Source organism: Stegostoma tigrinum, chromosome 23 (genome assembly GCF_030684315.1).
Source record: "Stegostoma tigrinum isolate sSteTig4 chromosome 23, sSteTig4.hap1, whole genome shotgun sequence".
NCBI lineage: Eukaryota > Metazoa > Chordata > Chondrichthyes > Orectolobiformes > Stegostomatidae > Stegostoma > Stegostoma tigrinum.
The window spans coordinates 42631679-42648305 of record NC_081376.1 but is presented as its reverse complement, the minus strand read 5'-3'; the positions used below and the strand labels follow the sequence as shown (position 1 = coordinate 42648305).

Genomic DNA, 16627 nt, shown 5'->3' with positions numbered 1-16627 from the left:
AGTGAATGGGAAGAAGCAGAGAAGAAAAGATAGCTTGCAGGAAAGAAAATAATTCAGCTGATAGTTGAAGCCTCCCAGTGTTTGCATTGAGCTTGGAGAGAGCTAACACATCACGAAACTAAGGAAACATTGCTACAGTAAACAGGAATTTGTTCAGAAGATCTATCTTTCAGCACATATTGTGAAAACTGACAGAATGAGGTCCATTGGTTGAATTGATGTTTGTTTGGCCATGCCTGTGTTTCTTTACACGTTAAAACAGAATCTTCCAACTACCTTGTTACACACTCTCAGAGAGGTCTTTGTCTTCATATCACCAGAACCAGAGCAAAAGATACATTTGATCATATTCTCCCTGGCAGAACAGAGAGTTGACAGTGTTGCTTCATAAAATGCTTTCAAAGCAAGGATTTGTTTCCAGGGGTTTTAATATCACATGCACACAATTGCATTCATTAGGTAACAAGTTAGCAGTCAGAAAGCAACTTTGATATATTCAGCTATGCAGTTTTAATAATCAAAAGTATCTGAATTTTACAGTGACTTTTAAAAGTAGCCAAGCACACATCATTTATCCATCTTTATTATAAAGTCCATTTCTATTATAGAAATAGAATTATATTTGCCAATATTGTGCTGATGTTGGATGTCTGAACTAAAACCAGACAGTGCTAGAGAAACTCACCAGGTCTGGAAGCATCTGCGGACAGCAGAACTGAATACCATCTTCCTCCTCCTGGGAACTTCAGAACTCCAGTTCCAAACTAGAGTCATAGATCTGTCCAGCATAGAAAAAGGCCCTTTGGTCCAACTCATCCAGACTGGTCTGATATCCTAAGTTAATCTAGACACATTTGCCAACATTTGGCCCATATCCCTCTAAACCCTTCCTATTTATAAACCCACCCAAATGCTTTTTAAATGTAATTGTACAAACCTCCACCACTTCTTCTGGCAGCTTATTCTATACATGCAACACCCTCTGCTTGGAAACATTGCCCCTCAGATCCCTTTTAAATCTTTCCCTTATCACCTTAAACCTACGTCCTCTAGTTTTGGACACCCCTTTCCTGGGAAAAAGACCATGCCTATTCACCCTGTCCATGCCCCTCATGACTTTATCAACTTTTCTAAGCTCACCCCTCAACCACTAGCACTCCAGGGAAAATAGCCCCAGCCTACTCAGCCTGTCCCTATAGTTCAAACCCTCCAACTCTGGGGACATCCTTGTAAATCTTTTCTGCACCCTTTCAAATTTAACAACATCTTTCCTACAGCTGCGAGATCAGAATGGAATGGAGTATTCCAAAAGTAGCCGAACCAGTGCCCAGTACAGCCACAACATGATGTCCCAACTCTATACTCAATGCACTGACCCATAAAGGCAAGTGTGCCAACCACCGCCTTCACTATCCTGTCTACCTGTGACTTCACCTTCAAAGGGGTGATGGCCCTGCAGCCCAAGGTCTCTTTGTTCGGCAACACTCCCCATATTGGACTTGAAATGTTCACTTGGTTTCTCACTGTACAGACCCTGTCAGATTTGCTGAGATTCTCCATCATTTTCTGTTTTTATTTCATGCCCAGCTTTGGTATGTAGTATAGTGCCACATTACTGTTTCAGAAAGTAATTTAATTGAAGCTAACTGCAGCCTTGTCTGCACTGAGAATTGAATTCTTGCGTATCACAAACATTTGGGTCGGGGGGTGTGAATATTGTAATAGTATCTGTTCTGAGACACAAAGTTCTTGACAGGGAAGAGGTGAAAGAGAAATATTTCATTTGAGCTTGAGGAGGCAGACAAATTCAAAAAATTGTTGAGTCATGGTTTTGTGGTGCAGAGAAACTTGGATTTATACACAGATGATATTGCAGGCTCATGCGCATTTTATATCGTTGCAGATACTTAACACGAAGCACGTTGGAGAGTTCTCATGGACTTTGTATCTGATATGCAACAATGTGACTTGGTGTAGAAGCTTTAAAGGATCTCAGGCACTTCATGTGAGAGTTATAAACAAACACCGAGACACACGGAGCTCTATTAGGGCTGATAGCCAAAAGCTTTGTCAGAGACGCAGGTTTAAAAAAAGGCATCTCAAAGGAGGAAAAAGAGGTGAAGAGGTTTAGGGAAGAAGTTTCCAAGTCCAAAGGCCCAGATGGTGCAGACTAAGCTGCTGCTGCTGAAACAATTGGAATTGAGGATACCAAAGAATGACAATTCGATTTCTTTTAGTGTAACCTTTCTCCTTTCTGTCACGCACATACACACAGACATGTCTTAAAACCTGTCAAGGGGTAAACATTTTCAGACTGAAATGAGGAGGAATTTCTTCACCCAGAGAGAATGCTGAGCCTGTTGAATTTTCTACCCCAGAAAGTAGTTGAGGCCAAAATATTGTGTTTTCTAGAAGGAGGTAGATGTATGGCTAAAGGAAAGGATATGGAGGAGGGCAGGATTAGGGTGTGGAGCTTGGTGATCAGCCATGATCATATTGAGTGGTGGAGTAGGGCTTGAGGGATTCAATAGCCCACTCCTGCACCTATCCTCTATGTTTTTCTCTCTCTCACTGTCGCTCTCAGACACATCTTAAAGCCCAAAGCTTCAGCCAGTTGTGAGGATGGGTCACAGGATCTGAGACATTAACTCCCAACTGTTTCTTCACAGATGCCGCCAGACCTGCTGAGATTTGTCCAGCAATTTCTGTTTATGTTCCTGACTTACAGCATCAGCAGTTCTTTGGGTATTTACTTTGACCCCAGGGGTGACCTAAACTGTGGCTAAAGGCTCATGTTGTCTGTTAGCATCGCTGTGAAGTGCCTTGGGATTTTTCACTCCGTTGAAAGCCGCTGGTTGTGCTGTCTGTGTTTTAGTTTGGTTTCACCTGGCGCTATCCCAGTTAATTACATTTAGACGCACCTTCAGTGCTGTGACCTCATGAGCTGGGCTGTCTCTAGACTGTGCCTCCTTGCTGCATGCATCATTAGGATCAGACAAACTTCTTTCATAGAAAAGAACTACACCTCAATGTTTGAGTGCAACCACATTCTTCCAAGCTGTCAACAGCCACAAGCAGCTGCAAGCGGTTCACAGTGCAATTATGCCTCAGTTAAGTAAAAAGCATGAGGGCATCAGCTGGAGAAGATACCCAAGCCTCTCTCAGTGTTCATGCTTCCTTGCACACAAAAGAGCTACTTCCCACATGACAGGCTTGACTCATGACCTTCGTGAAGAGCAAGAGCTATGTACGATGAATGTACAGGTGGGGTATAAACAGATGCCCATGTGAATGCACCGTAGGACCAGTACCGTCTGCTGGACAAGGTCAAACCCTCTGACCCATAGCACAGTGACCTCCACCATGGGTAGGGCAAGGAGGCAGGTCCCAAACCCACCCCCCAGGAACAAGGACGTAGCCCATACTGTCGGCAATCTTCTGATTCACACCAGCCCTACATCTCATGCCTCTCTGATGAAGGCTCTAGGCCCGAAACGTCAGTTTTTGTGCTCCTGAGATGCTGCTTGGCCTGCTGTGTTCATCCAGCTCCACACTTTGTTATCTTATACAGCCCATGCAGTTCAAGTTGCTGTGGTAGCAGACACTTTGATGTGCATGTTGTGGCCCAGAGCTATGGATAGTGATGGTAATATTCCTTCCAGCGTAGTGGTGATCAGGAACTGCCCACTGTTGGTATATGTTGGAAGGATTTATAGCTTGGTAGTCCGGCTATGTTATGAATACCCCTTTGTTGACTCTCAAGTCCTGGAGTGAGACTTGAACCCAGAGCTTTTGGCACACGGATACAAATGCTACCCACTACATCATAAGGTCTCCGTTTGGCAGGCTGCAGAGTTGCTATTCTTGCCTCTAAGTTCAAATCTAATCCTGACTGATGGAATGATGGCATTTTCCATCTCCCAAGTCCAGGAGCTCTACGTGAAACCAGTTTGTGTGTGTCAACATATGGGCTCAGCAACACGACATTGTCGCTCTTTCTCACCACCACAAAAACAGAGATTGACTGAGTGGGGGAGGAGAAGAAAGGGCCCAGTAGATAGCTGCAGTTCTGAACGAAGGGTAGCTAACCTGTAGTATTTTTACAGGCACATTTCACGCAGTGATACCAATGTGGTGCCCCGAGACTGAAGCTAGCGTGGTAGGTGTTCCTAACTGATACGTTCAAACTTTCCCCGCCAGCTGTGATAAAAATGAGACAAAATCATTTGGAGCCCTGAGTGCTAGCACTTTGAGTTGTGGGAGTTCAACTCGATCTCACCAGCATCAAGTGGCTGGGAGTGGTCAGATTGGCCAACTGCAGGCACTCAGGACCCGGAGAAGCGAGTTGAGCGAGGTGTGTTCTGACAGCATTTTAGGCACTACTCTCTTTTCATTGCTGCTGGGCTGAGATAGACAGGCAAACATTTCACACACTCTGTCCCATTCCTGTTTATTGCAAATCCCAGTGAACTTTAATGACCTGGGAGTGCTTGATTGTTGACATTATGTAGCAAAGAGACAGGAAGGTGCTGTCGAAAATGCTGCCCTTACATAAGGTCAGAGAAACAAGTGCCTACTAGCAGAGGGCAAGGCCCTCTTGCAAATCAATAACAACGGGTTGCATCTTGTGGTCAGCAGGAAGTAAACAGTGCACGCCATTCACAGCACTACCCACAAAAAGCTAACAATAGGCCTGTGCACTTGAACTTTGTGGGTGAAATTTCATGCAACTAATACAGAAAGGAGAGGCACCCGCTACTCATTCAAAAGGGTCACTTCGAATCTCCTGATTTCCCAGACATCCTGTCCACTTCTGAAAATTGAGACCAAGGCTGTAATACACTGTTGTATGGTCAAGCTAACTTCAGGTGAGAGGCTGCTTTCAGGGGTAATAAAATGTGAGGCTGGATGAACACAGCAGGCCAAGCAGCATCTCAGGAGCACAAAAGCTGACGTTTCGGGCCTAGACCCTTCATCAGAGAGGGGGATGGGGAGAGGGAACTGGAATAAATAGGGAGAGAGGGGGAGGCGGACCGAAGATGGAGAGGAAAGAAGATAGGTGGAGAGGAGAGTATAGGTGGGGAGGTAGGGAGGGGATAGGTCAGTCCAGGGAAGACGGACAGGTCAAGGAGGTGGGATGAGGTTAGTAGGTAGATGGGGGTGCGGCTTGGGGTGGGAGGAAGGGATGGGTGAGAGGAAGAACAGGTTAGGGAGGCAGAGACAGGTTGGACTGGTTTTGGGATGCAGTGGGTGGGGGGGAAGAGCTGGGCTGGTTGTGTGGTGCAGTGGGGGGAGGGGACGAACTGGGCTGGTTTAGGGATGCAGTTGGGGAAGGGGAGATTTTGAAACTGGTGAAGTCCACATTGATACCATTAGGCTGCAGGGTTCCCAGGTGGAATATGAGTTGCTGTTCCTGCAACCTTCGGGTGGCATCATTGTGGCACTGCAGGAGGCCCATGATGGACGTGTCATCTAAAGAATGGGAGGGGGAGTGGATATGGTTTGCGACTGGGAGGTGCAGTAGTTTGTTGCGAACTGAGCGGAGGTGTTCTGCAAAGCGGTCTCCAAGCCTCTGCTTGGTTTCCCCAATGTAGAGGAAGCCACACCAGGTACAGCGGATGCAGTATACCACATTGATAGATGTGCAGGTGAACCTCTGCTTAATGTGAAAAGTCATCTTGGGGCCTGGGATAGGGGTGAGGGAAGAGGTGTGGGGGCAAGTGTAGCATTTCCTGCGGTTGCAGGGGAAGGTGCCAGGAGTGGTGGGGTTGGCGGGCAGTGTGAAGCGAACAAGGGAGTCACGGAGAGAGTGGTCCGGAAAGCAGACAGGGGTGGGGATGGAAAAATGTCTTGGGTGGTGGGGTCGGATTGTAAATGGCGGAAGTGTCGGAGGATGATGCGTTGTATCCGGAGGTTGGTGGGGTGGTGTGTGAGAACGAGGGGGATCATCTTTGGGCGGTTGTGGCGGGGGCGGGGTGTGAGGGATGTGTTGCGGGAAATATGGGAGACGCGGTCAAGGGCGTTCTCGATCACTGTGGGGGGAAAGTTGCGGTCCTTGAAGAACTTGGACATCTGGGATGTGCGGGAGTGGAATGTCTTATCATGGGACCAGATGCGGTGGAGGCGGAGGAATTGGGAATAGGGGATGGAATTTTTACAGGAGGGTGGGTGGGAGGAGGTGTATTCTAGGTAGCTGTGGGAGTCGGTGGGCTTGAAATGAACATCAGTTACAAGCTGGTTGCCTGAGATGGAGACTGAGAGGTCCAGGAAGGTGAGGGATGTGCTGGAGATGGCCCAGGTGAACTGAAGGTTGGGGTGGAAGGTGTTGGTGAAGTGGATGAACTGTTCGAGCTCCTCTGGGGAGCAAGAGGCGGCGCCGATACAGTCATCAATGTACCGGAGGAAGAGGTGGGGTTTGGGGCCTGTGTAGGTGCGGAAGAGGGACTGTTCCACGTAACCTACAAAGAGGCGTAACCTACATAGCTGGGGCCCATGCGGGTGACATTTTTCCATCCCCACCCCTGTCTGCTTTCCGGAGAGACCACTCTCTCCGTGACTCCCTTGTTCGCTCCACACTGCCCTCCAACCCCACCACACCCGGCACCTTCCCCTGCAACCACAGGAAATGCTACACTTGCCCCCACACCTCCTCCCTCACCCCTATCCCAGGCCCCAAGATGACATTCCACATTAAGCAGAGGTTCACCTGCACATCTGCCAATGTGGTATACTGCATCCGCTGTACCCGGTGTGGCTCCCTCTACATTGGGGAAACCAAGCGGAGGCTTGGGGACCGCTTTGCAGAACACCTCCACTCGGTTCGCAACAAGCAACTGCACCTCCCAGTCGCAAACCATTTCCACTCCCCCTCCCATTCTCTAGATGACATGTCCATCATGGGCCTCCTGCAGTGCCACAATGATGCCACCCAAAGGTTGCAGGAACAGCAACTCATATTCCGCCTGGGAACCCTGCAGCCTAATGGTATCAATGTGGACTTCACCAGTTTCAAAATCTCCCCTTCCCCCACTGCATCCCTAAACCAGCCCAGTTCGTCTCCTCCCCCCACTGCACCACACAACCAGCCCAGCTCTTCCCCCCCACCCACTGCATCCCAAAACCAGTCCAACCTGTCTCTGCCTCCCTAACCTGTTCTTCCTCTCACCCATCCCTTCCTCCCACCCCAAGCCGCACCCCCATCTACCTACTAACCTCATCCCACCTCCTTGACCTATCCGTCTTCCCTGGACTGACCTATACCCTCCCTACCTCCCCACCTATACTCTCTCCACCTATCTTCTTTACTCTCCATCTTCGGTCCGCCTCCCCCTCTCTCCCTATTTATTCCAGTTCCCTCTCCCCATCCTCTCTCTGATGAAGGGTCTCGGCCCGAAACGTCAGCTTTTGTGCTCCTGAGATGCTGCTTGGCCTGCTGTGTTCATCCAGCCTCACATTTTATTATCTTGGAATTCTCCAGCATCTGCAGTTCCCATTATCTCTGCTTTCAGAGGTAGCACTGTTTGGTGTGCAGGCAATGGAACACTGTGATCAGATTCCACCTTCAAATGAATTTATTTCGAGCGCACTGTCACGCTTCATTGTTGATGGCATCATTAAAAGTTGGTGACGTACTCCAAGCCCTGAAATTGAGAAAGACGTCTTGGCAGCCCACTTGTTGAAATTCCTGCTAACAAATCCCTGATGCTTCACTGCATAAATACAGAGCAGGCTAGTGGCTCCGAGCCACGTAGAGCTAGAGGATGCCAGCTTTGATCCTGAGTGTACTCGGCTACAGCTTTGATTGGGGCACTGTCACTGGCTTTGAAACTCCTGACAAGGGAAGGAAACTAAACCAAAGTTCTGAGGTCCTGACCACCAGCTAGTGATGTGCATAACCACATTGGGATGAAGCTTGGCAGTATTGTGGTCATCAGTACTCACTCTCTCTTTCTGACTCTATCTCTGCATGTGTGTCTCTCTCTCTCTCTCTTTGTCTCTCTCTCTCTCTCTCTCTCTCTCTCTCTCGCTCTCTCTCCAGGATTGTACTTAAATATTGCTCCTCTGAGTTTGGCAGTGGCTGGAAATTTGGTCTCTCTGCATGAGATATCCTTGGGTCTTTTCTCTCTTTCTTGGCTTTTCCCATATGGTGTGGTTTGCTCGTATGTGTTATGCACTGTTTTAAGTTTGTGCATGTAAATGCAGAGGGGAGTTGAGAGGGGTAAGTGCAGGTGGCGAGAGATATGCAGGGAAAGGCTAGGGGGCAAGATGCCTCGGGCTGCCCGACGCCTTCGCAGATGCTCCTCCTCCACTTTGGACAATTTTTGGTTACTGGTTCCCAGGTGTCTGTGGGATTGCAGCACTTCCCCAGTGAGGCCTTGAGGGTATTGCTGAGGCGCTTCCTGTGTCCACCTGGGGCTTGCCTGCCATTTTGAAGCTGGAAGTAGAGCACTTGCTTGGAGAGTCTCATGTTGGTCATGCGGACGATGTACCCAGCCCATCGTAGCCGATCAAGGATGGTCAGTGCCTCAACGCTGTTTGAGGATGCTGGTGTTGGTGCAGCTTTCTTCCCAGCAGGTTCACAGGATCTTATGCAGGCAGCCTTGGTGGTACTGCTCCAACACCTTGAGGTGCCTGCTGTAGACAGCCCACATCTCAGAGTCATGTTGCTCTTTGTACTGGTGGGAATTTAGTGAAGCTTTTTGTGTGTGTGTGTGTGTGTGTGTGTATACACCCTTCTAATCAAGCTTATTGTTGTAACTTAATTTTCTAGGGTAATTTTGACGAAGCTATTCCAAATGCCAGCAAATACTGTTGTAGCTTCGTAAAGTTGTGTTTGTCTAAAACTTAATTCTGAAAATACTTTTCAGTAGCTACACAATGTGCGACAGGGCTGGGCTTCCACTTATCTGTCCTTGTGAGATCAATAGAATCCAAGCAGAATATACCAAACCCAAGGAAAAGATGAGATATTTTAAACAAAGTACTTTTAAAACCCATCATGTTGGTGTTTCCCCAACCCTTGGTGCTGTTTTAAGAATCAATCAAACACATCAAACCCGAATCAGAGGATTGACTATAGCCCCAAATCAAGCTTACACTGAATGTGGAGGTGTTCAGTTTGTGCTGGGTTTCTTAGGTACACAAGCGCTACCACACATGCTTTACAAGCGTTTTTCAAGAAGAAAACCATTAATTTATTTAATTATTAAAAGTGTTTTTTAAATTATTGTTAATGACTTTGGTTATTTCTGAAAAAGACCCATTCATCCTAACCCCATAAATTCACCTCCTCGTCCAAGTCATCTGTCTCAATGCAGTTGAAGCGATAATAAAAACCATTGATAGAAACACTGCTTAAAGGTAATTTCAATGATGTTGATACTTTACTGGCATCAGATTGCCCAGGAACTCAGTCATTGTAACGCCAGACAGCCAACACTATGCTTTCATCGAAAATATCCACTGGCACTTGGAAGGGAGCATTTACATTAAATAGAACTCAACTAATCGGGAGGAATGAGGCAGTTATTGCTGGCACACAATGTCCTGATGCTCACAAACTTTCACAGGGGGTCGCTTACTTGTGTGAGGCCACATGGTGAGTTTCATGCACTTAATCAGCCATGAGATGGGAATGTGGGATCTAATCACAGGCAATATCAACGTACCCCCATTTTCCAAGTGAGTTCACAGATATGCAGCTTGATTGCTGTGTGAAAAGCTACCTGAGCAGTAAAATCCAGCAGAGTATAACAACTGCCCTCCAACCCCACCACACCCGGCACCTTCCCCTGCAACCGCAGGAAATGCTACACTTGCCCCCACACCTCCTCCCTCACCCCTATCCCAGGTCCCAAGATGACTTTCCACATTAAGCAGAGGTTCACCTGCACATCTGCCAATGTGGTATACTGCATCCACTGTACCCGGTGTGGCTTCCTCTACATTGGGGAAACCAAGCGGAGGCTTGGGGACCGCTTTGCAGAACACCTCCGCTCGATTCGCAATAAACAACCGCACCTCCCAGTCGCAAACCATTTCCACTCCCCCTCCCATTCTTTAGATGACATGTCCATCATGGGCCTCCTGCGGTGCCACAATGATGCCACCCAAAGGTTGCAGGAACAGCAACTCATATTCCGCTTGGGAACCCTGCAGCCCAATGGTATCAATGTGGACTTCACCAGCTTCAAAATCTCCCCTTCCCCCACCGCATCCCAAAACCAGCCCAGTTCGTCCCCTCCCCCCACTGCACCACACAACCAGCCCAGCTCTTCCCCTCCACCCACTGCATCCCAAAACCAGTCCAACCTGTCTCTGCCTCCCTAACCTGTTCTTCCTCTCACCCACCCCTTCTTCCCACCTCAAGCCGCACCTCCATCTTCTACCTACTAACCTCATCCCACCTCCTTGACCTGTCCGTCTTCCCTGGACTGACCTATCCCCTCCCTACCTCCCCACCTATACTCTCCTCTCCACCTATCTTCTTTCCTCTCCATCTTCGGTCCACCTCCCCCTCTCTCCCTATTTATTCCAGAACCCTCGCCCCATCCCCCTCTCTGATGAAGGGTCTAGGCCCAAAATGTCAGCTTTTGTGCTCCTGAGATGCTTCATTCATCCAGCCTCACATTTTATTATCTTGGATTCTCCAGCATCTGCAGTTCCTATTATCACAGTGTATAACAACATACCATTCACAAAGCAGCAGCTACAGTACTGTAACAGAAGGCGCAGTGTTTAGTAACACATTAGCAAACATCCCACTTTAGGTTGTGGTACCTTTGTGATTTTGGTCCTACGCTGAGCTGTAGCTTGCTGATTTTTACAACAACTTCCAAAAGCTCATTAACTGACAATCGAGGAATCATCACAAACTGGTTACAGCATAGACTGAGGTTATTCAGCTCACTGTGTCTCCATTGGTGCTCCAAAGGAGCAATTACCATACAGCCACTCCCCACCTTCTGCCTGCAACCCTGCATGATTTTAAGACCATCAGACATAGGAGCAGGAATTAGGCCATTCAGCCCACTGAGTCTGGTCTGCCATTCAATCATGGCTGATAAGTTCCTCAATCCCGTTCTCTTGCTTTCTCCCCATAACCCTTGATAATAATACCACAAGGCATGGGAGCAGAAATTAGGCCATTCGGCCCACCGAATCTGCAGAGCAATTAATGATGTTACTTGTGACACTTTTGCAATGTGGAAAATGACCAATTTAGCGATGGGATTAGTGGGGCAATGCAGTTTTCCAGCCTTAGTTGCAGTAATAGCACTATTCCTCTCTCAAAATGGGACATCATGATGGCTATGCTGTCAGCTCAGAGACAATGGTTTATAGCCACAATCACTTCAAAGCACACATTGAAGTTTAAAGATTACGGTGGGACCCTCTCAGTGACCCATGCATGTCTGTCCTGCTCATTTCTGCATGGCTTTCCACATTGCAACAATATTGCAACTAATATCGTTAACCGCCCTGCAGACATAGTCATACAGCTCAGAAACAGACCCTTCAGTCTAACCAGTCCATGCCGAACATAATCCCAAACTGAACTAGTTCCACCTGCCTGCGTTTGGCCCATATCCATCCAAACCTTTCTTATTCATGTACTTGTCCAAATGTACTTTAAATATTGTAACATCCACCGCTTCACTCTGGAGCTTCATTCTACACACAAACCACTGTCTGTGTATAATGTTTGCCCCTCGTGTCTTTTTTTGTACCTTCCTCCTCTCATTTTAAAAATATGCCCCCTAGTCTTGAAATCCCCACCTTTGGGAAAATACACCTGCCGTTCACCTTACCTTCACCCCTCATGATTTGATAAACTTCTGTAAGGTCACTCCTCAACCTCCTGCTCTGCAGTGGAAAAATGTCCCATAAGTCGGGGACAGAACTGAAAGTAAGCTAAGGAGAATGTTTTCTCTGTTGTGCAATGGCGTAGTTAAACTGCCCCACAGTCAAGAGTTGCTGGGAGTTAAGGAAAGCTGCCGATCGTGATTTTGGGAATGTGGGCAAAATCATCTACTGGTATACCTACCTCGCTGTCCAATTTTTGCTGCTGAAGCGCCCCTACGCTGCCTTCCTGAAGGGAATGTTGGTAAATTTGATTCTTTTCTTTTCAGTTGTATCAAAGGGGAAATCTTACATTCCTTCATGGGATATTGGGTGTCACAATCGTTTATTATTGCCCTTTCCCTAATCGCACTGACAGAACATCTTCTTGAAACACTGCAGTCCTTGGAATGTTAGGACATTGCGCTATTAGGGTGGGGTTTCTAGAATATTGACCCTGCAACACTGAAGGTACAGTGACATATTACCAATTCAGGATGATGTGGGGCTCAAAGGAGTGGTGTTTCAATGTGACAGCTGCCCTTCACAACCTAGAAATTGAAGGCCAGGACTGTGGGAGGTGCTGTTAAAGAAGCCTTGGTAAATTGCTGCAGTGCATCTTGTAGATGACATAAACTGCAACTGGAGTATGCCAATGGTGAGAGCTGTACTGAATATACTCAAAATGTTAAAATGCACAAGGAGGCCATTTGGCCCATTCATGACTATGCCAGAGGCTGTTGGAGAAGTGTTTTTTCTACATTTCGGAGAAGTGTGGCTGTCCTTCCAAACAGGCCGTGCTGGTATTTGTCTGCTTCGTAGCTGCCTGTGATCTGTTTCAGGGTCAGAGGAACACAACACTTCTCCAACCCCCACAACCTCAAAGCAAGAACTGTCTCTGACAGGGCCCTTTATCCAAAGTGGGCCTACCAGCCAGAAACACACAACTCAGTAACAAAACAAAATCCCAGTGCTTTGACTTTTAGTCTTTGTATTTGCCACTCCAACATGGTTACCAGTCTGCAATCCATCAGTAATGTAAGGGTTTGAGTCAATCGGCCATTGATTGCAAAGTTTACTGCTAGAAATGAACCATAAGAACACACATTGCACAGTGTGCATTACCTCAGCTCTGGGATAATATTTGTTTAAAATAAAAAGTATTAATCAGTTACCTTGTCATGACAAGTTCAGACCAGTTTGTAAGGGTTGGGAGACAGTGAAAAGGAAATAAGTCAGCTGTGATTCAAATACAGTCAGGGGATTTTCTTACGTTCAAGTGTCATCATGAGTGTGGGAAATAAGCAGAGGACAAAGTGGAAAAAGAAGCAAATTGTTCAACATGTCATTATTAAGTGCCGGCATTGCAGCATCTCGTTAAATGCCTGCGTCTTGATAGGCCATCTGACCCTGATAATTCAGTTACTTGAGATTTTCTTTCACATTAAGCAGTGTACTAAGAGAAAGGCAGGAAACAAATGCTAAAGAAGTACATTTGAATAATTGCAACCTGGAATGAAGAGGAATGGACTGTACAGGAAGGTTTTCAAATCATGTTTTTATTAACCAGTTGAAGCTATGCATTGTGAAAGTACAGTTTATTGCCCAATACTGTTTAAGTAACACAGCCAGAAACGGTGACTGAAGGTGTCAGCCTGGAAGACTCTGAACAGCACCGGCGCTCAATTTCTGGTTTCAATCGCTAATGGCTATGGAAGAGACTGAGCCAATCAATGGGCTGAATTTTACAGACCACTGACGGCTAATGTGAAATGAGGGAGGGAGGCTCGCAAATTTCAACAGGAGGCAAGCTCACTTCCTGTACACCCACTTACAATAAAACAGCCATACTACAGTGGGCACCTAAGACATTATACTGCCCGCTTGAGCTTAAGTGGACAATAAATGGCCCATTTTCTATGTTTCTGTGTTCTGGCTGCTATTTGTCTCTTAAACAACTCCACCAAAGCAGGTTATCTGCTTGTTTTCAAACTGCTAAAATCGTGGAAGTTTGCACAAAATGGCCGCTGTATTTTACTGAGTTGTGTGTTTCTGGCTGGTAGGCCCACTTTGGATAAAGGGCCCTGTCAGAGACAGTTCTTGCTTTGAGGTTGTGGGGGTTGGAGAAGTGTTGTGTTCCTCTGACCCTGAAACAGATCACAGGCAGGCACCAAACTTCAAAAGCCACACGTTATAGGATGTCTGAAGGTGGCAAAAGGCATTAGAAGAATTCAGGTCTTTTTTTTCACCTTGTACGGAAAGTTGTATTCAGCTTCGGAGGGCAGTGCTGGCAGAGGGAGCAGACCAACCTCCTCCTGTACCATACTAGGCTATGCTCTTGGGCTGAATGTTTTAGGCCCCATCAACGATGGAAGCAGAAATGTACACAACCCCAAAGATTCTAGCACTGCCTAGCGTGTGAGTTTCCCAGTGTGGTTCCGAGCAACCTTCTGCCCATTCACTCCATCTACATATGTCACTGCCTCAGAAAGGCAGCCTGCATCATCAAAGATCCCACCCAGCCTGGTCATAATCTCTTCCAACCTCTTCCGTCAGGCAAAAGATACCAAAAGGTTTAAGAGCAGCTTCTTCCTCACTGTCATTAGACTTCTGAATGGACTTCACAAGTTTCAAGTGTAATGTTGATCCTGCTTTTTGTGTATCTTCTTTACAGCTGTAACTTTGTATTCCTCGCTCCATTCTATAACCCTATGATCTTTATATGTTATAATCTGCATGCAAAGCAAACTTTTCACAGTACCTAGGTACATGTGACAGTAATAAATCAGTAAAAAAAGGCTTGCAAAGTTCGTACCGCCATAAGAGTACAGCACTGGTTCTGCTTTTTAAGAAGCTTATTGTGCACACTACAACAATTCCAACTGGGAATTTCAAATCTGGGTTCTCAGTTCAACAGGGACAATTTTAACACCTGGGGCTGGCACCATGGGGCAGCTGCAGATGACAGCTCTCTACTTCTCGCTATTTCCAAACCTTTTTACCGCAAAAATACCCCAAAGAATTTCCTTCTCCCCCTCTTGTTTTTGTGTGCAAGCACTGGATGAACCAAAACTGAAGGTGAGAGATGGCAAAAGTGCTGACTCAGTAAAAGCTCAGGAGTAATGCTCATTCATGGCTGTGCTTTACAGCTCACCAGGAGGCTGTGGTTTTGATCCTGCTCAAGATTTGCTCCAAAACCCGGGTTTGACGCTTCAGTGCAGCTGAGCACGACATTGTCTGAGATGCCATCTTTGAGTGAGATATTAAAACCCTCTCGGGTGAGCATAAAAGAACCCCTGGTCATATTTTGAAGAGGAGTGGAGAGTTGTCCCTAGTCTCCTGCTCAATATTTGTTGCTCAGCCAGTGTCACTGAAGCAAGCCACATGATCATTTTTTCAACACTGATCATGAGACCTCAGTGTGGGCAATGCAGTTACCTAATTTGCTACATTGCAATACTGACTGTGTTTTTCTAAAATGGACTTCAGCAGCTATAAAACACTTAGAAATGCTGTGAATTTGCCAAATGTACATTATTTCCCCTCCCCCAGAATTATTCAGCTGTACACGGAAGATCCAAGATGACTTTGCTTTCCTTGTGCCCAGAATACTCAGGAGCTTGCCTCAGTTTCACTTTAAACTTTAAAAAGAAACCCATCTGTGTACTACATGTTGTCATCACAAAGAGATCAACAGGAAAGAGAGATTCATGCTGGAGGAAGTACATCATCATTTTAATATTGAGTACTTGTGGCTGCACACTAACACTCTCTGTGCACACACTATAACCACTGTGACTGCTGAGCTGCAGTCTGCAGCAGTCAGTGCACTGGCAGGTATTGAAAGAGAAGGCAGCGTTCATAAGACCTTGGATAATCTGGGTAAATATATGCTAACATGTTCGTCGTTTAGCACTGCCTCATCAGGGCTCTGTAACTGATAGCTGCTGCAGTCTTGTGGCAGTTTGGTTTCACTCCTGCTCAGCCTGAATTGTCTGGCGTGCTGCCTGTAGGGAAGTGAGTTGTGGAGTGCACAGTGGAGATGTGCAGCTCCTGTTCTTTTCTTGTCTCCTTTATACTTGAGGATGGTACGATTTGCTGTTCTGTACACTCTCCACTGGGGAGATTATGGTGTCAGTTTTTGTTAAGAAAAGATGGAACTGTCTCCCCGTGTAGAACAAAATAACAAACTGTTCGGAAAGCTTTTGCAAGTTGTCATAAATCAGAGAGTTGCATTGTTCGTGTTCGTGAGGGAACTGAAACAAAATTGGCTTGTGACATCGGTAGACAGAACTAAGATCATTCAAACTGAAGTGCATATGTACAGATGGATGATTGTAAAAATATATGATATTAGCTATATGTGGTGTGTTCTGCAAATGATATATTGTTCAGTTACGTGCAGGAATGTGCACACGAGTGGTATTGCTGTGAAATTTGAAAAAGCCACAGGCTATAAGCAATGTGTTCTGCACACCCAACAGAATTATCAGTGGCACATTGGTACTTGGTGATCTACATTATTATGTAATACCTCGATTGTAAAAATTCTCCTTTTTGTTTTCCAATCCCTGTGACCTCCTCTCATCCTAACCCCGTAGATTGCTGCACGCTCAAATTCTGGCCGCTTGCCTCACCACAGGTTTTATTTGTAATTATAGTTTCTGGCTTGGTCCAGATAGTATTTGATTACTCATCTAATCATAGAATCCCTGCAGCAGGGAAGCAGGCCATTCAGCCCATCGAGTCCACACTGACTCTCCAAAGAGCATCCCATCCCCCTACC

At 46.5% G+C, this 16627-nt stretch overlaps 1 protein-coding gene across 5 annotated transcripts in view; it reads left to right on the top strand.

The window, feature by feature from the left end:
* Positions 1–16627, top strand: part of LOC125462212 (neuronal-specific septin-3-like) — a 411217-nt gene that overhangs the window by 240436 nt on the left and 154154 nt on the right. Inside the window, exon 1 of one of the 5 annotated variants that reach the window (XM_048551950.2) lies at positions 15593–15723. The exons of the other annotated variants lie outside the window; for them this stretch is intronic. The gene's annotated coding sequence lies outside the window, so the exon portion shown is untranslated. Of the gene's footprint in view, positions 1–15592; positions 15724–16627 lie in introns of those variants that run through there. 5 annotated transcript variants of the gene reach the window in all.